This window comes from Peromyscus leucopus, chromosome 8a (genome assembly GCF_004664715.2).
Source record: "Peromyscus leucopus breed LL Stock chromosome 8a, UCI_PerLeu_2.1, whole genome shotgun sequence".
NCBI classification, from domain to species: domain Eukaryota; kingdom Metazoa; phylum Chordata; class Mammalia; order Rodentia; family Cricetidae; genus Peromyscus; species Peromyscus leucopus.
Genome location: NC_051085.1, coordinates 54,498,992 through 54,523,242, shown reverse-complemented (window position 1 = coordinate 54,523,242; position 24,251 = coordinate 54,498,992). Strand labels below are relative to the sequence as shown.

Below are 24,251 nucleotides of genomic sequence, written 5' to 3'. Positions count from 1 at the left end.
CTTCCTGTTCACGAGGAATGCAGTCTGCCAAAGCTGCCTGCCATTGGAGTGAGGAATCTGGACAGTGGGTGTCACCCCAGGCATCAGAAAGGGTAGGCCAGGAAGTCATCCCCAAACAGCCAGCAGGAAGCAGCCTTCCCAGGAAGTCATCCCCAAACAGCCAGCAGGAAGCAGCCTTCCCACATCTTCTTTCCATGCACTCCACAAAGCATGGCTTCCTCTCGGTGGCTGAGTTCCACAGCTGCAGGGTCGCCATTCAGGGACTAACTCCAGAGCCTTCCACCTCTGGTCGGTCCCAGATCAGATGCTTGGGGACAGCACAGTGGCAGCGACCGCCTACATGATACATTACATTATAGGGAAGCGAGTGGCCTGGGACTCCAGGTGTACACCAGCAGGAGGCCCCTCGTCTTGTGTTGCCAGCCACTGTTTCTCTTTGTGAGGCTGGTCACTGTATCCAAAACTCTACAGGGGTTTTAATGCAATTCCCCAGGGACAGAACATCTGCTCCTAAACCACGAACTGCACTAAACGCTCAGCGTTTGGCACAGCGCCCGAGAACAGAACTCTTAGAGGTGTTGGAGAAAGAAGCCGGTTTCAATGTCAGATGCCAGCTCCACTTACAAGCCCATCATCCCATGACTTGAGAGAGAGAAATCAGAGGCCAGGGTCACCCCTGCATGCCATTGATGACCATGAGTTCTAAGAAATCCTACTGAGCTGCGGCAGGGTTCTAGAATGTTCCCGGAGAGCAGGAAGTAGGAAGGACGGCCCTGAAAGCAGCTACAAAGGGTAAGGCCACAAACGGCCTTTTTCTCCTCTCCTGTTTTATCTCTTTTATGTCTTTCTCTTGTCTTGTAGCTCCAGCTAAGGTTGTGAGTGCTATACTGAATAAAAAGGGTCAGAGTAGACATCGTGTCTAATTCCTAACTTTCGAGGAAATGTTTAGTTTTCCTCCATTTAGCAGAACGTTGGCTACAGGTTTGTTGTATAAACCACATGCTCTCTCTCATATACAGATTTAATGTATAGATGTGTGCATATACATACATACATATATACACGCACACATACATGAGTATAAATTGATACCTCATCAATATAGCTGCCTAAACAGGACCTGAACAATGACAACACCAGCAGACATATTGTCATTGTGGGAGGGGGGGAGGGGATCTCACAGGGCCCCAACCCTGGACAAAAAGACTACAGACCACCTAGTCTCTGACCCTGTGACAGTGGGGAGCTCATTCTGGAAATCAGAGGCTACGTCCAGAATATCAATTCCCAGAAAAATAACAGAATAAATGTGTGACAGGGATCATGAAATAAAAACGCAAACTGTAAGCAGTAATGCATGTCTTTAACCTCAGAACTTAGGAGGCAGAGGCCTCCTACAAAGTCTAAGCCAGCTTAGGCTATGTATCCAGTTCCAGGCCCTCTAGGGCTGTATGGTGAGAGCCTGCGTGAGGGTAGGGGAGTGAAGGAGAGAGGGAGGGCACCAGGGAGAGTGGGAGGGAAGGAAGGAAGGAAAGGCAGAAGCAGAATGAACTCAACTGACGCACAAATAAACGTAGAGCGGATGGGGCAACAGCGGGTGGACCCCAGCACGGCTTTGCTGAGCAGTGTGACTAAGGTCAACAAGAACCGATACTGAGAAGGGTCAAGGATGACCAAGCCTGCCACAGAATCATGGGAAGAAGAGAAACCAGGAGCAGGAAAAGAATCAAAGGCAAAGATGCAGATGAAACCCCAGACTGAATACAGGCAGGGGAAACACACAGTAAGTCCTTCTTGGGGACCTGGGATCTCTTCCATCCCTGCTGATGCTCGGGACATCCCACGTAATATTTAACTGATGTGCATGGTCCCCAGAGGAACGGGAAGTTCAGACGCATCACCAAGCCCTCTTTTCTCAGCCACCTTGGAGAGTAACCTTCACCTTCTCCTACTGAAGAAAGTAACTGGGCCCAGGAAAGTAGTCAGAGAGGCAAGCACACACCCACAGGACAGTAAGACAGAAGACAGGCTGAGATGGTTGCCTGGGACTTGATCTTCAAAAAGAAGTCACACAAGCCACCTGAGAACTACATTTGTGATTTTTACAATACGGCAGCAATAGCTGAAGAGCAGTTGGAGGAGGGACGATCCCAGAAACAAGTGTGACCTCTTGTGTGGTGTCCTCTTCGTCTGTCCCACCCCACCCCCCACCCCCGCCACAAGCCTCCCACCCCTTCTCCCTGCCCTGCTGACTTAGGTTCCTAAGGTGGCATGAATCTTCCCCTTGGGTGTTTTCTCCTCTGTTTCTTTGTTCTTAAATGAAAGCTCTACCCTCGCCTCACAGTCTCCCACCCTTTTCACCCCATGGTCTGCTGCAGTTTCATGGAACATACTGTATGAAAATGGGACCCCCTGCAAGCTGGAATAATGAGCGTGGCTGGTGGGCGGAGCTCCACGTTTGCAGGGGCCTCCTTCCCACTGACAGTATCCACAGGGTGGAAGCTGGGTTGCCCCCAAACACACGGCCCCTTAAGGACTCAGAACCTGCCTCCCTTTGGGACATCTGAGTCCAGTAAGACTTCTCTGCTCCTCAGTCCATCTGGAAGTCCTATGGGTGTGCTACTGTGTAAATACCACATGCTAACTGATGGTGCCATGAGCAATTAATTCCCTCTCTGTTTTCTAAATTTCTCCTCTAGAAATGTAAAACTAATCAAGATGATCAGTTGTCTCTCTAGATAAGAAAACTAGATGCCACAAAGCTACCTCCCCCAAATGACTGTATGAATTCCCAAGGCTCACCTACCACCATCACATCCAGCTATACTGAAATTAAATCTCAAGTTTAGGTGAAACTAGGTCTGTGTTTTGAAAAACAAATCAGATTAGATAACCTGCTGCAAGGAAAAGGGGGAGAGAGACTAATAGTTTCTGGATGCAAAGAATAATAGGTAGAAAAGATCAGTTTGCTGGTCTTAGATATACAGGAGTTTTAATACTTGACATACTAGACCCCTTTGGATGCAGGGACAGAGTTTTCAACAAGGTGCATGGTGAGAGCCGAACCATGCAATCCACGCAATGAGGACCGCTGTGCACTCTTCTCCAGGGTGCCAACATGCTTACAGGAGAAAGCAGGTTGAGGTGGGCTTGGTGTCAATCTACTGAAAACTGACCAAAAAAAAAAAAAAAAAAAGTCTTTAAAGTAACGTCATGTGGGCCAGAGAGACGGCTCAGCAGTTCAGAATGAGTGTTGCTGTTCTAGAGGACCAGAGTTCAGTTCCCATCTCTCCAGCTCCAGCAGATCGACACACTCCTCTGTCCGCTGAGAGCACTCTGCATACGCATCCATACGCATCAATAAAATACTAACAAAGTAAAGTTAGGGCCAGTGCCAATCACAGACCTCTGAATCAAGTGTGATGTATCTATTGCACGTTTATACACATGTGTGTGTTCACTTTGCTGGCTTTCTAGATAAGCACATGAAGAATTCAGTTTTCCCTGCAGTTAGTAACACTAACCCAGAGGGCTAGTCACTTCTGCAAGTGGTTGCCGGGTCTGCACCCTGCCTGTGAAATCTCTGAAGGAGGCCTTAAGGGACGCAGTTCTCTGTGACAGGCCGTGAGAGGGCTCTGGCCTCCTCCATCTCTGGCCTCGGCCGGCCGTGTTTTCTGCTTCCTGCTGGAAGTAGATATTCTTCAGAATCCTTGAGAAGAAAGTGTCAGAGCAGGTGTGACCCTTACCGTACAACTTTCACTTTCACTTTTCACCCTCACAATCAGAATCCAGACCCAACGAGCCACACACTTCAGAATTAAGCGTAAATGATTGCAGTAGGGTGTGGTCTCCCCTTTTTCTGAAACTGATGAAAATTTGGGACAGAAACCTCATGAAAAGGAATCCACTAGATGACTCTCCCTCCCCCTTTCTCTTCCTTTCTTCTCCCCGCCCCTCCCCCATCCCTCCATCTCTTCTTTGTTTCCTTTCTGTGGTTGTCAACTAAGCTATTCCACATTTTTAAAAGATTATGAAATACTTTATGAAAAGAAAAAAATGGATTTAGCTCCAAGCTTTCCAGTACCCCTCCCTGCCAACACGGTGCTATTATCTACCAGCGCTTGGTCTATAGTGCCCCTCCTCTGCCAACACAGTGCTATTATCTATCCGCGCTTGGTCTGCAGAGCTGTCAGAACCGGGAACCTGGCACAAAAGGAAGACTCAAGTAGCACGAAGATATTTACTGAAGCCCACACACGCCAAAAATTACAGGCTTCCAGCGACAAGCGCAGATGAAGGCTGTCAAGAGAGGCGATAAACTGGATAGGTCCATTTACGCGGAGCGGCCTCCCTTTCAGCCTCACAACACAGTTTACTCCTGAGATCACATTTCCTCTTCCTCAGGAGCACCAAGCATCCAAAGATCTACAGCAAGGCCAATCACAACCCTCCCTGTGGCAGGTGGATTCCGGTCCCAAGCTCCTTGTTCCCTTGCACCCTGGGACATGGTTTGGAAGAAATAAGCTGGCCTAGCCAACCCTCCCAGAAGACACTGGGATTCCCATCATCCATCTCAGTGTCCATGGGATCCTCCACAGGACAGGATACACAGTGCACCAACACATATATATGCTCCAATGTGTCCCTGTCTGCTCAGCCAAATGCCTGGCACACAGCATCTACTCTGTAAGCACCTGCAGGGAAATCAAGGGAGACTTTGTGGGATGGTTTAAGATGAATGTGTCACACCCACATGCTGGTCCCTGTAGGACACCCACCTCCAGACAGACTACAGAGTTGGTATGCACATGGCCTCACCACCCTTAGGAGACCTTCCCTATCCACAGTGTAAGGGGAGTTGAAAACTTCCTATAACCCTAAGCCATTATTTACATTACACATTCATTTTTTTTTTTTTTTAAGTTTGAGGGAAACTGGCTAAAAGCCATCCTTGCTTGAGGTTTGGGAAAACATTTTAGTCATGTGAATCCACATACATGTGCCACGTGGAGATCACACACCCTGCCCATCCACATGAGACACTGGTCTTAGGACCTGAAGAAAAAAAAACAATTATTCATACCACATAAAGCAGACTGAAACTCATCCAGTAAGGATGCTGAGCTGAACTGCCCGCTGAGAGTCCTATCATTTCCTGGGTTTGGAGGGATACAGCAACAGGGCAGGAACTCCTCTCCTCAACTGTGGGTGTGTGTCCTGACTTGGGGAAGCTACAAGTGCACATGACAACTAGAACCACCAACACACGCCTAAGCACACTTTCTCTCTGCCAGATGTAGTGTGTTTTGCATGAGGAAAGGGATCCCCTCTCTTGGTCCTGGATACTCCTGCCTCCCAGTAGAAAAGACCTGTTCCTAAAAGAGAACAGAGCATTGCCATGGAGCGAGTGCATCCTTCCTTCTCCCCCAGACCTGCCCTTCCTCCAGTACGGTGGTCTGAATAAGAACGGCCCCTGTAGGCTCATATATTTGAATACTCAGTTATTAGAAAGTAGCGCTACTTGGCAGGGCTTAGGAGGTGTGGCCTCGTTGGAGAAAGTGTGTCACTCGTGGTGGGCTTTGGGATTTCAAATGCTCACAACACGCCCAGTGTCTCTCTCTTCCTGCTACCTGCCAATCTGGATGTAGCACTCTCAGCTCCTCCAGCACCGTGTCTGCCTGCATGCCGCCATGTCCTGCCAAGATGATAATGGACTGAACCTCTGAAACTGTAAGCCAGCCCCAATTAAATGCTTTCCTTTATAAGAATTACCTTGGTCGTGATGTCTCTCCACAGCAACAGAACAGTGACTGAGATGTACAGTGATGTTACAGCAGAGTCACTGATGCCTTGCTTATAGTGAGAGCATATTTTAAGAAGATCACGGGAAAAGGGTGGAGTACTCCTAGATAAAGGGTGATGGGCTGTCCTCAGGATGTGACAGTTGCCAAGAAGGGACTCTTTTCAGGGAGCAAACTCAGGGAAAGCAGTGAGGTCAGGGCTCCACTCATGTGCGGGATTCTTGGGGAAAGAAGAGAATTTCTGAGTCTTTCTCTCTACATCCAGGAACTATAAGAACACTCCTCATCTGAAGCTGGCCTGCTGGGATGTTTCAGGCTCCTTAGAAGCTGCTCTGTCCTTCCAAGCTCTGAGTCAACAGAGTCAAAGAGGCACCTCTGCAGTAAGTGGCCCTGTCCTGGCCCCTATGCCACGAGGCAGCCCCCTTCGCCTCCAGGAGGAAGCAGCAGATCTGTGGCCGTACCCTCTAGGCTCTGCGTTCCCAGCCAAAGACCCCTGGCTGCTGCTGTGATCATCCCAGACTTACACTTTTCTTGGTCTGTATCGTTTTCATCCTCTCCTGAGAAAGGCATCCGGCAGTCAGTGAACACTACTCACGCATGCATCATCTCCCAGTCAATACTACTCACACATGCTGTCATCCCACAGAGTAGACTGCCTCTCCACAGACAGCCCCTCCGCATGGAAAGAAGCGAAGCCCCCTGGCGGGGACGAGGGACAAAGATTGTCAGGTTCATTGGGGAGACTCGGGAAGTGGGAGGGGGGCACACTCATCACCAGCCAAAGAGCAGGATAAACAACACAAACCTTCCTCTACACACAGAAAAGTGAGAGCCAAGAGAGAATCGGGAGTTACCGTTTTTCTCATCAATTAGAAAAGTTCTTAAAAACAGTGTCTGGATTGAGTGTCCTTATTCTAGGAGGCTATCCACAGTGCCCTGGTGAGTTCCACTTAACAGAACCCACATGAAAAGCATTAACACGTGTTGACTGAAGTACCCTTCATACATCTGAGCAGCAAACTGTGTCAGCAGCCTGGGGATCATGCCCTTCACAGAGGCAAGCCTAGAGGATGTCGGTGGCTGAAGTGGATGTGGTATATAACACTTCCTAGGTTTCAGCCATCTCCAAGAATTCTCTAGAAGGAAAATGCTAGGGAACACACTCACCCCTGGGGCGTGAACTAGTATCTCTGGTCAGCTCCATCTCACCAAACACATGCTCGAGGAATAGAAACACCAGTGTCCTGGCCCTGAAGCTGCACTACACTTCCCCAGTCTTCACTACGTACATAAGAAAACAGCAGTGTCCATGGCCACGGATTCTGCAAAGGCCTCGCTCTTTCCCCTCAGGCAGAGGACTTCCCAGGCCAGCACGCTGTAACAGTACGCTTGACAACTCAGATTCCATGACTCAAGCACAGCCTGGTGCAGACATCATTCAATTGGAGGAAAGAGTTCAATTGACCCACCCATAAGAAAAACAACCCCGCCATTCCCGACAACAGCAGCAAAGGGAGTGGTCCCCTCCAAGCCGGGAGTGGTTACTCACGAACACGCGCAAACATACCCCCCCCCCCCCAAAATCCGGCACATCCTTGGGAACCAGGAGACAACTGGACACCAATCTGATGCTCCCCAACCGATACATACATCTCTACCTTTATAGTCTACAGATCCAGGCCCAGAAGACAAAGACCTGAGCTCCCTTTGATATCTGCACATTCAGGAACTCCAAATCCCTGGTTTGCTCTATCCGGCTGCTGCATTATCCCACCTACCCGGGTCTCCTGCTCACTGCAAACACACCACCTCCCTCACCTCCCCTCTTCCTCCCAAGGCAAAGAGCTGCCCTGCCCACCCCGCTCCCTCACTAAGCAGGTGAGCCTGTTCTTGCCTCCCCTGAAATCAAATCCGTCTCTCGCTACCTTCACTTTGCTCCACAGCCTTTCTGAAACCACCAACCTGTCTTGGGCGAGAAACTGGCCCTTGGTGTTCTTGGCTCGTTGCTGGTGTTGCCTCCCCAAATCTTGTTTTTGTTTGTTTGTTTGTTTGTTTGTTTTCCGAGACAGGGTTTCTCCGTGTCGTTTTGGTGCCTGTCCTGGGACTCTCTCTGTAGACCAGGCTGGCCTAGAACTCACAGAGATGCCTCCCGAGTGTGCCACCACTGCCCGGCTGCCTCCCCAAATCTTAAGACCTCGTTGTCCTTCCAAGGGAGGAGTCCTGGGAAAATGGACTTCCAGAAATGAGCCCCTCAATCCCCGCTTTCAAGTCACCAACGAAGTAGTGCCACAGCAGCCACCATGTCCCCGAGCGTCAGAACTCAAAAGAAGTGTCTGACTCCAGTCCACTGTGTGTGCAGAAAGGGGGCTGCCTCCACGAGCCGAGAGGGGAGAGTAGCATGTGCCCACACCTCTGTGTTGGCACCAGGCAGGGCCTCTGCACACCTCATGCCACTTTGCCCTCAGAGCACTCTGGGAGAAGAGGCTGCCCGCTCAGAGGGGCAGATCTGAACTGAGTACCACAGTGACTCCACGAGGCCAAGCCGTAGGTTTGCTCGTGAGGATCCCGCGGTGAGAAGGGCTGAGACGCCGATAAGCTGGCAAATGCATGGGACAGCTACTTCGAGCCATGGCCGTGCGTGCACACACACCCACGTGTGCACGTCCATAAAGTGCGCGCACAGCACACACAGTGATGCCAGCAAATCCCTTCTCATCTGAGGTGAAGATGAGGAGCTGCAGTCCCTGCCCTCAGGGTGGTCCATGGCACCAGCGCCAGACAGAGGCAAAGACAACGACCAGCACTACTGATTAGCCGCAGCTGAATCACTCCTAAGAGCTTGACCCTGGGCTGCTGTTGGGTGTCCCCAGAGATAACATGTTCTAGGTCTCCAGCTCACCCTGGTGGAGACATACTATGCATGAGGTCTCAACATTTCAGGAATGAACCAGTGCAGTTAGGCTGGCTGACCCAGAGAAAATTTCCACAATGGATGGAAAGGGACTCACCCCAAGCTCTGGGATTTCTTTGTGAATTGGACCTCAGAGTTTAACTTGAAAGGTTATGGGAGACTTCCAGGAGCAGGGGTGAGCTAAGATGGGTACCTAGAATATGCCTGGAGAACCAAAGCAAATGCATAGGGACTCCCGTGAGAGCAGCCAGACAAGGGGTCATGTGCTGAGGCTGAGTCTCAGTGGAGTGTATGTGAGGTGAACAGGTCTCTTCCCATCATGTTAGTACCTCAGCTTGATCACACAGGCGCTGCGTCTTGTGTAACAATGGGTTCAGTTTTACTGCCTCTCAAAAGACCCTTTAGCAAACCTCTGACATTAAAGAGAAAAGGAGAAGGAGTCTTCTACAGAAATCTTAATAAAGGCACCTTTTATGGCTACCCTACGAAATTGTTTTAAACAATGGGGATGTGCTAAAGGGAAGCCAACTATTCTGATGCTAAAATTAATCTGAGCAGCAAATCTGCTTCTAACAGTTAGCCTGGAGATCATGAAAGATTAATGATCCCCAGGCTGGGCCCAGCAGCCTGCCTGTGAGGAGAGCGGAAGCCAGAACTGAACACACTCAGCCACCTGCCCGGGTGGCACCTCACGCCAGCACCTCTGTGCCCCCACCCCCACCCCAGATAATGGAATTCACCACCAATTGCAAATCCTTGAGCCAACTGGAAAGAGGTTCACGGTTTAAACTGAAAGACAGTCACAAGAAAGGGAGATGGCTTCTGCAACATGCTTTTGTCATTTCCCAGCTTCCCCCGGGAGCCAGCAACACACATTTTCTTTTGGCTCATCCATTCCCCAGGAAACAAAGGCCTGGATGCTGGGACACAGTGGTGCCCCTCAAGCTGCCTGTCATCACGCTCATCTGAGAGGATGCAGACTCATCTCTCCCTAGACACTGAACTACCCATGCTGGAGAGTGACTTTCCCACAGGATTCATCCTGTCACACCTCCTGGCACCAAACACGTCCCTTTGCAACCAAGTCACCACCCTCCTGGAGGTGGAGCTGAGATCTCACAGGTAACAGCCTGTCCTGGAACATCTGTGTTCTCTAGTGGCCTCCAGTTCCATGGCCTCTGGGGCTGGATGCTTAGACAGATCCAGGCAGAAGCCCATCACAGTCCGGCCACCAGGCTGTGTCCAGGAAAAGCCTTCAAGCCCACGGGCTTAGAGCTGGGTGTAGCACTCAGAACCATGTGCATCCGTGAACACCGTGGACTGGTCCAGGAGACACAAAGCTTGTGGGCTGCTGCAGCCATCAGTGCCAGCAGGGACACAGCCAGGAGGACATTCTAACGAAACTGTTCCCCCGTGTGGGTGTAAAACTGGCAGGCAGTTCTGGGAACCCTCAGGAGAGACACAGAGAACCCAGGATAGGACTGGGCAGGAAAGGGTACCTATCACTTAAAATCAGATTAACGTAGGTTAACTCACAGAGCTGACCTCGATGCATGTGGCAGATATACATACAGGTGGCACCCGGTCAGCACTCTTAGCTGGGTTCCAGGAACTCAGAAGGTTCTCCGATAGGAGATACACTATGTTCAAGTGCAAAGGACACAGGCAAGAAGCCGAGTGACGTAACAGATGCACTGTACCCGGAGGCCAACAGGGATTGTCACTTTAGAGGAAAGCCCACTGGCAGCCTCTCAGATCCTGGGGTCTCTGCCCTGAGAAGTGCCTAAACCTATCACCTCTTCTCTGTTTCTCCATGTCCCTACGGTTAACTCTAGTCACCTGGCCTTACTTCCTTTATATGCCTGGATCCTCTTGGCTAGTCACTCATTTCCGGGGACCTGTGTGGAGGATGAGCATCAAGATGGCATTTAGATGGGGCTATAGAAGGATCGTGGACTTGCCTCAGACACACGCCAGAGGTGTGCTGAGGAGTAACCTTGAGTCATGCATTCTTTCTAGAACTTCACATTTGCCTCATTGGGTAAACCCATAGTTCGCTGTGCCCTGTTTTACAGGTGGCAAGCTAGGCAAGCATAAGGAGAAACTAATAGGAACCTATCACTAGCTCACTGGACAAGGTGAGGCCAGTTTTTTTATGATTGAACTACATAATAATAACTACTACTGATGTGGGGGGAGACCACATCAGTGCCAGTTTCAGAACATTTTCTAGAAAGCACGCTCACCCTACTTACTACACAGCAATGCCAAAAGGACCAGTTACCACGTGGGCACCATGTGCCAGGCTCCGTCACATAAAGGCTCCCTGCACTTTCAATGCTGTGGCCCTACAGCTGCTGACCAAGGACCAATCGGAACTAGTTGGGACTATCTGTCACCACCCTCACAACGTCGCTGGTGGCACCAAAGGCTTTGCCCCAGATGAGGTCAAAGTTCTGAGGCGGTGAATCCAAGCCGGGCGCACAGTTAACTCACGGTACTTATATGAAGGTAACTCCTAGCCAGGTCTAATCTGCTGCTGCACAGAATGCCCAGCCTGGCTTTCTTCTTCAATAGTGTGCACTGCTCACCCTCGTCACATGGGTCCAGTCCATCACATGTTCCCACCTGTACTCTTTCCACGCCCTTAAAGAAACGAGGTCCGTCCCATCCCACCCTGCAGCCCTAGGCAGAGGAGCTGCACCCTCCCTGGAAGTAGAATTGGAAGATTCACTAGCCGCACCCTGGACATACCCCAGCTGCCAAATGCACACACTGCAGCCTCCCACTGCACATACCTCAGCCACCTACTGCACAGACTGCAGCTGGCCACTGCACATTCTTCAGCCACCTACTGCACACACTGCAGCTGGCCACTGTACATACCTCAGCCACCTACTGCACACACTGCAGCCTCCCACTGCACATACCTCAGCCATCTATGGCACAGACTACAGCTGGCCACTGCACATTCTTCAGCCACCTACAGCACAGGCTGCAGCTGGCTACTGCACATTCTTCAGCCATCTATGGCACAGACTGCAGCTGGCCACTGCACATACATCAGCCACCTACTGCATAGACTGCAGCTGGCCACTGCATTCTCCAGCCACCTACAGCACAGACTGCAGCTGGCCACTGCACCTACAAAGCCACTCACTGCCCATACTGTAGCTGACTGATGTATATCTCTCACCTTGCTCTGAGCACAGTGGGCCCAAGGATCCCAGAGCCAGCTCAGAACCACAGCCCACCAGCAACAGGACAGTATGAGAGCAACCTTGCCACGTGACCTTCTATGTCTGTTGAGGTAAAATGGAACAACATTTGGGGAACTGAGTTTCTCCTAATGCTTGCCTAGCTTACCACCTGTAAAACAGGGCACAGTGAACTATGGGTTCACCCAATGAGGCAAATGTAAAGTTCTAGACAGAATGCATGACTCAAGGTTACACCTCAGCACACCTCTGGCGTGCGTCTGAGGCAAGTCCACGATCCTTCTATAGCCCCATCTAAATGCCATCTTGATGCTCATCCTCCACACAGGTCCCCGGAAATGAGTGACTAGCCAAGAGGATCCAGGCATGTAAAGGAAGTAAGGCCAGGTGACTAGAGTTAACAGTAGGGACATGGAGAAACAGAGAAGAGGTGACAGGTTTAGGCACTTCTCAGGGCAGAGACCCAGGATCTGAGAGGCTGCCAGTGGGCTTTCCTCTAAAGTGACAATCCCTGTTGGCCTCCGGGTACAGTGCATCTGTCACTTCACTCAGCTTCTTGCCTGTGTCCTTTACATTTGAACATGGTGTATCTCCTATCGGAGAACCTTCTAGGTATCCAAGACTGACCCTGGCTAATACTGAGCACCATGTGCCTGGTCCTGGTTCCCTTCTCATATGCCCCTGGTGTCTACCTCTCTGGGCCCAGTGACTACTGATTTCTCATGCACACAATGGTGGCATTCCTTTATGAGGTCTTCCGGTCACTCGGGGGAGATCTGCCAAAAGTGGGTCCACTGTGTTTGGCTGGACCAACTTCTAGATGCTGCCATGGCTCTAGGATGAATGTGTGTTCTGTCCTGAGATTTGTCGTATGCTTCTACAGAAACAAAAGTAGCAGCTCTTGTCCCTACAAGAGCAGCTCTCCGCTGTTCCCCTGAACAGGATCCTCACATATCCCCACACAGTTCTGGGGAAAATCTAAAACATATTCTACTCTGCCATCCTAGGAGCAAGTTCCTACCCTGTACCTCTAACTCCACTCCCACACAATGGACACAATGTAAGGAAGTTAATTTTTACTGAGTAGGTCTTGAGCTCAGAATCCAAGTATTGATTATTACTTGAAGGAAGTTCATGAAATCACATAACATTGAGGATGAGGCTCCACCTCATTGGCTGACCCAGAGCATGCATCCACTCAGCTACCAAGACCAAGAAGCCAAGTGGGGAGAGCACACTGAGCACTCTGTACCTGACGGCCTAGCCACATGACAGTGGGTCCTAGGCCACTCACTCGAGGGGCTCCAGGTACTAAGCCCCATGGGAATGAGCACTATCCAGCACACTTCAGGGCAGGCAGGTCTCGAGGGCACTGAGTGCCTTTCTGTGGCAGCTCCTCTACACACTCCACAGAGACACTCTGGCACCTGTCCCTGCTCCCCAGTGAGAAACAAGGTCAGCAGCAGTGCCGTCATTTCCGTGTCCACCATCTCCCCAAAACACAGACCCTGGAGCCCAAAGTACAGGACTTACAAAGAGGACCAAGTCAACGCTTTTATTTAACAAACTCTAAAAAAGGAAGTAAAGACAGGAAAGGCAGTGAGACCGCAAATACAGCTTGGCAGAGGTGCCTGTACATTTAGTGTAAGCCAAAATAAATATTAGATATAATAACAGAGGGCTTGATGTTAAATACTATGCACAAATCAGTCCTACTCTTGTATGTCAAAAATAGCAATGCAGTTAGAGTAACCATAAAACATTTAAAGGGATAAATATTAAATATGCACTCCTAAATATATAACGGCAAACGTTCAAATATTGAAAACATCACCTAAAGGCAAACCCAAAGATGAGTGACAGGTGGTAGATATAGGCATGCAGGAAGACAAGTGGAAGGCTGTCTAGAGTAACGCATACTCACTCCAGTTTCCATCTAAATTTTAAGTTCTTCCTTAGAAATTAAAAATGACAAAATGTCTCTAAGCTTCACATAAAGTAATGGAGAACGATACAGCCATTGGAGAAAAATGCAGAGAGTTAAGAGGGGCCACAGCCCACCAGGAGGCAGGCAGGGTCAATGCATGACCAAGGCTCCAAACCACAGAACCAGTGGGGGACCAGTCAGTTCTGGTCACGAGAGCTGCCCTTGTCTCTGGTGGATGGAACAGCAAGCATATCACCCAGTGAGCTTAGACACCAAACATCTTCTCGGGAGTCTGAAAAACACTCGCACCCAAGGTGGAAGACCAGGAAACACAGAGCAGACATCGACGCTTCCAGCTCAGGAAAAAAGTCACTGTGAGGGAGACACGGGTTTGTGTAGAGCAAGCCTTTTAAAAGTCCGCAGACCAACGGTGGACAGAAGAAAGGTGGGGTAGCGGCGCACACCTGTAATTACAGTACTGGGGCGCAGAGGAAGAGGCAGGAGGATGACAGCAAGTTTAAGGCCAGCCTGGCTGTTTGGCAAGTTCAGACCAGCTTACTGAGACCCTGACTCAAACAAATAAACAGGAGGGGTGTGCGTGTGCGTGCGTGTGAGTGCGTGCATGTGTATGTGTGTGTGTGTGTGTGTGTGTGTGTGTGTGTGTGTGTGTTCCTGTTCCTGTCCCCTGAGTGTGTGTGTGTGTGTGTTCCTGTTCCTGTCCCCTGAAAGAAAATGTGGTCAATGGAATGGGCATAGTTTACACGTAATGAAAGTATACAGTCAAGAAATAGGTTTTTTTAAGTAACTTATTCAGCAGCCAAATAAGTAAAATAAAATAGATGAGATTTTTTTTTTTCCCCTCTATCTACTTAGTCAAAATGTTAGGAAAAAAAAAAGTCCCCAATGTTTGCTGAATTTCAGCACAGTGATTGCCTGACAGAAAAGACAGTCTGACCTCAACTCAGGGGTGTGCTGGAGGCAGCATGTCCTCTTGTGTCAAAAGCCTCAATGGTGGGACAATTCAGGAGTTTCCAAAACAGCTAAGGACATATAGCTGTCCAGGAATCCATCTCAGTGTTCTTTAGAGAGAAGACATCAGGGAAATCCTAAATGTTCTGTAGAGCATAAATAAGTTCAACATGTGCAGCATACCCCTGCATGAAAGAAAAGTCACTTATGATAATCAACGGCACTGGAACATGCTTATGATACTGTTTCTTCTAAAAGAACATAGAATTCTATGTTCAGATTTATAATAATTTTATTAGAGAACTTCTGTGCAGGTACAAACTGAAAAACAGAACAAAAGCATCCCAAGATGATATTCATGTACCCGAGGGTAGGGTTTTCAGGAGTCTAATTTTCTTTAGAGTCTCATGATTTGTCTTTGATACACTGTCTCCCACATACACATTAACCATTCCATAAAAACTGATGATAAAGGTGTTGGGCCTCCACAGCCTGTTGCCCAGGACATGTCATGGTGTCCTGTTAGTGGACTATGTCCCTCACCTTCCAATGTGTCCTCACTTCCTGTGCTTTTCATGTTTTCATCGTGACCAAAGACATGCCCTAGAGACCTGACCGTGTGAGACTCCAGTCAGAGACAAGCCAAGTAGGGAGACACACCGGACCCTGCCAAGGTCAAGAGAGAGGAAAAGCTAACATAAATGGTTAGTCTAGAGTTCAAAGACAGAGGAGGCAGCATCCTTCATCCCACATGCAGAAGGTCACTCAAGGCAGCACGACCTACTACGACTTTACATGGTTCTCAGTCTTCATAGTCTGGGGATAAAGCTGCCCTGCCAAAGCTGCTCCATGCAGTGTGACCAGGACACACCATGTGGCCGATGCCACGGGCTACATCCCCTCACACGGAGCACATGCCTCACTTCTCACTGTCCCAACTAACCAACCAATGCTGGCTGCAGGAAGATCTTAAACATTTCCTCAGACTACAGGAACACACACAGAGAAAGCCATTCTAACACATGAGACAACTAGAAAAGCAGGACTCGGCCTATAGAAAAACAAATTTCTACTCCATCGAAGATGGGAATCTTGGTAACACCGCGAGAACAGGGTGGTTTCGGGGCAGCGCTACACTGCCGCGGACCTGCATATCCCCTACTTTTGCCAGCAGCTAGGAGTGACTTCCTTTACACACCCACCTCTCTGTGCTACCCATGGCTGGTCTGCTGGCATCAACTTCCCCGCTAAGGACCAGCACTGCCATGGTGGGCTCTCCAGGTGCAAAATTCCAGGCTCTAAGTAGAGTGCTGGGTTTGGAGGCTGGACAACCTCTTACAGCATGCTGCAGGGAAGACTTTAACATCATGAAGACAGGGCCCAGGAGATGGTTCAGTGGGTAAGAAAGCTTGCCCTACAAGCATGATGACCTGAGTTTGCATCCTCCATGACTGTGTAAAAATCCTGGCATGTCTGCACCGGCCTGAAACCCCAGCACTGGGGTCAAGATAGGCAGATCGTGAGCCAGCCTATCCCAGATACTAAGCTTCCTGTTCAGTGAGAGACCTTGTCACAACAGTCTGTGGAAAGGAATAGAAGACCCACAACGTCCTGCTCTGTCCTTTGCATGTGAGCATATAGTGTTGCGCGCGCGTGCGCGCGCGCGCACACACACACACACACACACATACACACACACACGCCACACATATTCAACACACACACACTCTATGAAAACAACAGAAATAAACCTTTGGAAAACTTCAAAGATTCATACCTTTTTCTTTCTGTCTTTACATTGAAAGACAGAAGCTAGGTGGTTTGACCAAGACTACAGAGCTCTCTGGCAGTGTTCTGAGGCCCTCTATGTGGGGTCCAAATTGCCAAGAGGATAACTACTCCCACATAGCAACTTAGTTCTGTTGTCGTGTTGAAGGCCAGGTGTAGTGGGCAGCTGTTCCAGCTTTGACCTGGAAGTACCACCCCCATTGAGGCTTCCGGTAATTGTCATGACTATGAGGTGGGGCCGAGACAGGAGCCCTTAAGACCTGAGATCCGGATGTGCCAGCTCTCTTTGTTCCTGGATCCTGGACGCTGGAGGCAGACCGAGCAGAGTTCTCCAAAAAACACCGCTCGCTGGACTGCACTACACCTTTTCCGGACCCTGTAACCTATCCCTTCACTTGTAAGTTACCCCACAAAATAAACCTCCCCTTTAACTACATGGAGTTGTCTTAATACAACAACCAATAGCCAGGCTTTCTAGGGGAGACACCAGCTAAAGGCCACGGCAGTGAGCCACGGCCAGCAGTGGAGCTGGTGTTGCTTTCTGCTCATTCTCTGCCCCTGAAAACATCTCAGCATTCTGACGGCACGGACGGATGGAGCTTGCTCTCTTCTTACGACTTTCTGACTATCTGCAAGAATCCTCACCCGTCACAAACAGAACTCCCTCCGTAACCTGGCTCAAAGGAGTATAACTGCCCCATATGTGGGTGGCGGATGGCCAGATTCAGCTGGGGCTCCAGTGTTGGGAGCAGGATGCCTTGGGCAAGTACCCGGCCATCCTGCGCCTCGCTTTTCATTTCTGCAAACCAGAAGCAGATGTGTTTGCACAAAGATGGTGAGGCTGAACACTGGTGAGTCACATAGGGAAAAGACACACTCAAAGACTCTACTGACCACGGCAGTACAGCTATATAAAACAAGAGCTCGACACTCTGATGCCCCACCCAGAGAGTAAGGTGTGAAAAACTGGCCCTGAGCTGGGGTCTCTGAACTCCTGGCACTGTTAATACAGAGGGCAGTGAGGACTGACCCGGGAGCTGAAAGAGGCACAATGGATGGCATTTTATGAGATTCTACATTCAAAACCCTATCCAACCCAACAGAAAGAGCGAAAATCCTTCACATTTCACCCTCAGCATTTAGTGAGAGAGCCAGGTCAAAAAACACTTATCCTGACACAGGATAGCAGTATAGCATATGGAAGCAACCAGGACCACAAGAGGAGGATGGTTAACCTAATCAGCCCGTGGCAGGCCACGGGCCATGAGTGCCAGAGGCCCTGCAGTCACACATGGTTTGGTCCAAACTGTTTGGTTCTGATCTGTGGTTTTTTTGTTTTTTGCTTTCCCTATTTTCTTTGTTCAGATGTTCTGAGTAACACTGTAAAACCAGAAGTTACTATAAAACATGGTAGCAGAGGGCTGAGGCCATTCCCAGGAAGGGTGGCTGCTCTCTGTGGAGAAGCCCGCCCAACTGTAAGAGAGAAGCATGCATAAGGATGAGATGCTTCCAGAAGTCTCTAAGATGGCAAAGCCACAGAGATTATAAAAACATGTCACCACAGTACAGTTAAGACACTTCTATTTGAAGGCATTTTTAACTAAAATGTTGCTGCGTACCAGACTGCCTTGGAGACAATGAACAGACCCTGTCCTGTGAAGTTGGCACATGTAAGATCAGCCATGGAGATACGCTACCAGACACCCTAGGAGAATGAAGCAGGCCTTTCCAATGCAAGAAGTCGATCAGCAGGAAAAGACCAGTTCTGTGGTATTTAAGGAAAGCGGGGCTCATGTCTTACCATTCTCTACCCTTTCCTTCTCTTAGGTCCAGCACTCACAATCTCATTGCCAGGTTAAGAAGAGGACTCACAGGTGTCCCTTTTCATGATTATACAAACAACACACATGCCAAGTCATCTGCAAAGAGTCTCAACCAAAACGAACAGGGATGCTTCATTACATCAGAGTCCTGGCTATGGGGCAGGGATCCCAGAGTTTTACTACGCAGTGTTTAGAGGGCTTAAGAGCTGGCTTCCTGTGAGTCACCGGGCAGCCTAGCAGTGCTGCTGTCTGGGGCCCCAGTCCTGCAGGCTCTGCCCTTCCTGCCTGATGACCAATGCACCCCTCAGTACCAAGCCACCGGGCTGTGGAGTCACGGCAACCCAAGATGCCCCAACCCCAGGGTAAATGGAGAAGCAGGTGGGAAAGTTTAAAAAAAAAAAACCCTCTGTCCTCCGTACAAGGCACACAGCTACAACCCACCCTGAAACACACCTCGACTTACCCTGTGCTCTGCTCAGATCTGGCAGGCTGGGAGAAACCTGAGATCCCATAGGCTGTGCACATTTTTGGATGAAATTAACCCAAACAGAGCGTTCAGGATTCTTTCCTCTTCCTCTTCTCTATCCGACCCAGTTCTATGTCCCAACTAGAAATATTAGAAGTCAGAGGCTCAGGGAGGGGGTCAGGGGTGAGGTAGGGGAAGAGATGTCACATGGTACTGAATGGGGAGGATATAGGAGGGAACGCTAACTTTTCAGAGGATTAGGCACACAAAACCTAACCCTGTGGGTGTTTTCTTGCTAGTTTAGTTGGTTGGTTTTTTGATAGGGTCTTATGCAGCTTACACTGGCCCTGGATTTGCTCTGCAGCCAGCAATGACCTTCAGCTTCTTGTCTTCTTGCCTCCATTTCCTGAGGACTAGGATTACAGGCTACCACATCTGGCTTACACTGCACAAGAGACAGGACTGAGATACATCCCCAGCCTGAGGGAACTAGTGGTTTTTAATGAACTACCAAAAAAGGGGGCTGAGAAATTTAGGGAATCGTTTTTCATACATTTATGGCCCAGGAATCCAGTCAAGGATCACTTCCGCTCTCAATGCTATTTACTTTCGCATTAGGAAAAGCCCAGGTCTCCCTGGTCTTGGAGCTGGGGAGGGGGTGGGGGGTTCTATCCCGCACCATACCCTCCTGGGTGCAACAGTCAGGTTGCTGTGTCTCTAAGAACGCAAGAGGGGCTCCTTCTCAGCATGTCTCCTTCTCTCCACCAACTTGTGAGGACAGCCCCCATGGGGCTTCACGTTCTCCACAAACTCCAGGACAAGATGCAGATTACAGCAGGTTGGAAAGCTTAGACACCAGTTTAAAGAGGAGCTGTTGGCTCAGGAAACTGCTGATCCAGTGGCCAGAGCAGGAGGCTGAAGACCAGGAGCATCGGCCTCGGTGAGGAGACCTGGGAGGAGGCCTCCAAGTACACAAAATAATTTTAAGGAAAGCCTTTTTGTTTGAAATGTCCAACATCCAGCCCAGTGTGACTTCTTGAGCGAGTGTAGGATTTCCCTGTGGCTGCCCCTCAACCCCGTTACTATGCTTCCTGCTCCCAGATGCTCTCCCCTGGCTCCCAGATGCTCTCCGCTGGCCCCCAGATGCTCTCCACTGGCTCCCTCATCAGCCAGTGTGGGTGAGCTCACAAGCACAGATTGCATTTCAAACTTAAATGTGCCTGGACCTGTGAAAGTTCTCTCTCAATGATGGGTCTAGGCCTTTGTTTTGTTTTGTTTTGTTTTTTTAAACCATATTCATAACAAATGCGTACATCTTACTCTGGAAAATTAAATAAGTAACTATTTTCCCTATAGTAAAACACCACGAAAAATTAAGATAGTAGCAAGTTCCCTGATCCCACTGTGATGGAAAAGCCAGATGCGTTCAAGGAACCCCCTGCAGAACGCCCTGCAGACACGCTAGTTGTCCTTCTGTCACTTGACAAAACACCCAAGAGAAGCCACTTCACGGCGTTTTGCCCCCCGTTTTCTTCGCCGTCACTCAAATCTACTTTTGGGGTCTACGGCAGGACACATGGTGACTGTGGCCTTCATGAGCCCAGGAAACAAAGGAGAAAGAGCAAGAGAGGGACCAGAGTCCCACCTACCCCTTGAAGAACAATTCATCAGTGACCTAAAACGTCCCCACGGCTCACCTCCTCAATATTCCACCACCTCCCAAGTGAATTCTGGGGAGCATTCAAGAGGCAAACTAGCGGGCTTCTTTGTAGGGATGGCTACACACATCCAAGTCACAGAGCAAGGGGAGACAGAGAGCAGGAACCGTTGTCATAGTAACTGTGGACCGTGCCTCAGTGTCCTAACAAGTTGGTTTTCAAACTTAGATATTTGGGGTACTTTAATGTGAATAATTATTTGGATGTTTAAGAAAAATAACTCACTGTAACGTGAGTTTTCCCTACTTCAAGGTTCATTTGTCTTAATTTGGTTGATGATCGCTTTTTTTAAATTCACATGAGGAAAACAGAACTAAAGTATAAATAGAAATTGAACTTGGAAAAACAAAATACCACTATCAATTCTAAGATAGAGCAACTTGGGTAAGTTTATTCTATATTTTTGTATTTTTCAGAGTATCATATTATAGATAATTAGTTGCTAGAAACTATCAAAACTGCTATTTGTGAGCTCAGCTGAGGAGTCATGCTTGGCTGCAGCATACACAGACAGTCCTGGATGCTCTACCCCAGGGAGGCCAGCCCTGCAGGAAGCCGCGGCCAGACACCAGGCTAGCACTGCCATTCTGAGTATGAGGAAGATTCACCCACTTGGCCTCAGTGAAGCTCCGAGACTAAATACCTCACGAGAGTCTCCAACAACTGGAAGAGGTGGCCAGAGGAGGCAGAGGAGGAGAGACTGGTCCTCCAAGGCCGATGTGCGCTACCCACCGTCTCTCACCTACAGATGAGGAGGGACTGACTGATGTCACAGCCAGGCTCCGCTGCTGCCCAGAGGGGGCACAGGAGAAACATTCCCGAAACCCAGCTCCGAGAAGCCAGACACACAGACTCTGCCGCCTCCATCTCTGGCGGCAGGAGATGTGTTTGACTGGGTGTAGGAGACAATGCTCAGTCTGAAAGCGGATCTGCTGGAAGGAAACAGGCAGCCTCGCTGGATCCCGCACGCCGCTTCCACAAGCCGACATGCGTCCTGTCTAACCTAGAACACAGCAAAGCACCATCAATACATTCGGTCCATGTATAGTCATCTCATCACCCAGCGGTGACTGAGACACTAATTAAAGACCAATAAAAATGTATCCTTAAAGTCTATCTAATAATCTTACTAGACGCTCTGCCACGAAGCCAGGCCTACAAATGAAAATGCCGTGGTGTTTTTGGAACTTAGTCTGCTCTGGATACCAGGACAAAAACACCACAGATCAAGGCTTATTCCTGGCAAGGGCCTTCTTCCGGGCTTACAGCGGCTACCGGGTCCCCGCATGGTGGAGAACAACTCTTGTGTCCTCTTCTGACATGGACATCAGTCCCAGACTCGGGCCCACGCCTGTGGGTTCTTTTCCCATGGCTTGCTTCTGGCTTCTGTGCTGGCCCTGTGATGTCAGTGCCTCAACGTATGGCCTGTCGGGGACACAGTCCAGTCCTCAGCACTCAGTCTCTTATTTGTTTTTTGGTTTTTGGTTTGGGTTTTGGGTTTTTTTTTGTTTTTTTTTTTTTTGGGGGGGGGGAGGTTCGAGACAGGGTTTCTCTGCGTAGCTTTGCGCCTTTCCTGGAACTCACTTGGTAGCCCAGGCTGGCCTCAAACTCACAGAGATCCACCTGACTCTGCCTCCAGAGTGCTGGATTACAGGTGTGTGCCACCTCCGCCCGGCCTCAGTCTCTCATTTGTAGTAATTTGTTTACCATACTCGGTGGCGATGTGGACATTGCCAGGGGAAATCACACTTTAAACTACCTTTTCTAGCTGTATTAGAGCACCATGCCATGAAGTAACGCTGCTAAACAAAGAATGCCTGGAAATCTTGAAAGGACTTAGGCACATGCCTCAACCTGCTCACTATGACCTACGCTGTGACCCCCCCCCTCCCCGTCCTGCTATGTTACACTGATACTGAGTAAAGTTCAACCATAACTGGACAGGCTATTGCACCAAGTTTGTGGGACACAGGTTGTTTGAAAAGCCCACCCTAGAAATAACCCAATAGGATCAACTTCTCACAGAGGGCGGACAGATGACCCACGTGAAATGCAATATTGGTCCAGAAACTCCGAATCATTTGGCAGAACTTGGGATTTCCAACAACACTGACTCAAGATTCAATCTGGACCGATTTTAAGATGCTGGCACATAGAAGCCTTACAGCAAGATGTCTGAAAAACACATGGAGGATTTCTATGCCAGCACCTAGTGTGGACGACCAGGAGCTCTATGCCAGCACCTAGTATGGGCGACCAGGAGCTCTATGCCAGCACCTAGTGTGGACGACCAGGAGCTCTGTGCCAGCACCTAGTATAGATGACCAGGAGCTCTGTGCCAGCACCTAGTGTGGACGGCCAGGAGCTCTATGGCAGCACCTAGTATGGACGACCTGGAGCTCTTTGGAATCTTTGGCTCTCTGAAGCTTAGGCTCCAAGAGAGGACCATGACTCATATTTTTCTTTCCACTCAAATTGTCCTGTAATAGTGGAAAAACAAAGTCCAGCCTTGACTTCATGAAAAGCAGCAGACTGAGCCAGGCATGTGGCCCGGACAGGGAAATCCAATGGGGGTGGACCTTGGTCCTCACACTGTCAGCCGCTGTCACTTCTCCATCGTGGTTCCTTTCTTTTGGAACATGGGAGGCTGAGGACCGCTCACGGGTCTGTATTGATCAGCATGGTGCCCCAATATGTTTCCTGCCAACCCAATTACAGAATCTGCTTTTGAAGTTCATGGGTAGCTATGCCCATCCCTGGGCATAACACCAACAGGACAAAGTACAGGGCTAAATGTCCTAGCCAGGGCGTGTGTGGTTAGCCTCCAGCCTCCCAGTCTCCACATCAGTGTGGGCAAAGGAAGCAAAGAGGGCAAAATAAAGACAAGAGATTCAGGTTTGCTTCCGATGGACACAGGGGAGACGCGTCCTCTAAATCTGCTCTCAGCCTTGTCATCCCCTCCTGTGTGACACAGGGAAGCCCTCACCATGTAGGCTCAGTTCCTGCCTCTGAAGGGAAGGTCAGCACACCGTGACTGGTCATCCCAAGAAGTAAATGAACCAGCAGAAACTCAAAGCAGGCCTCGGAACATCACAAAGCCGCTCCGTCACAGTGGCTCAGGGGGACCAGCTGCTGATGGAGTGAACGGGGTGTCCTTAGGCTGACTTCAGGCTGGGAGTGAGAGAAGAGATGGCCCAGGCCATGGGAGGGCAGCGAGCAAGGTGGCCCTTCACAGAACAGAGCGTAGGAAAAGCCCGGTGACTCACAACCCAGATCGGGAACTCTGGGCTGGCCACCACTCTCTTCAGAGCTGTGCGGAACAGTGGTCCCTGCCCCAGGCTGTCTGCAAACAGATGGTCAGAGTGAAACAGAAACTAGCCCTGGGGCCAACCTCCACCTTCACCAGCAGAGGCTGAGCAGCCAATGTGGAGCAGATGTCAGCTCCACAACTCAACGAGCAGCAGAGTGGAGGCACCCCGGGTCTCTGCACCCCGGGTCTCTGTACCCCGGGTCTCTGCACCCCGGGTCTCTGCACCCCGGGTCTCTGCACCCCGGGTCTCTGCTCAATCTGCCCAGTTCACGGTCATGGGCAGAAGCATAAGAATGGGTGCCATTAGCTTCAAGACTAAG

At 49.8% G+C, this 24,251-nt stretch overlaps 1 protein-coding gene across 4 annotated transcripts in view; it reads right to left on the bottom strand.

Annotated features, from left to right (window-relative positions):
• Rps6ka2 (ribosomal protein S6 kinase A2) overlaps nucleotides 1-24,251 on the bottom strand; it is a 279,954-nt gene that overhangs the window by 79,350 nt on the left and 176,353 nt on the right. The gene's annotated exons all lie outside the window — the stretch shown is intronic.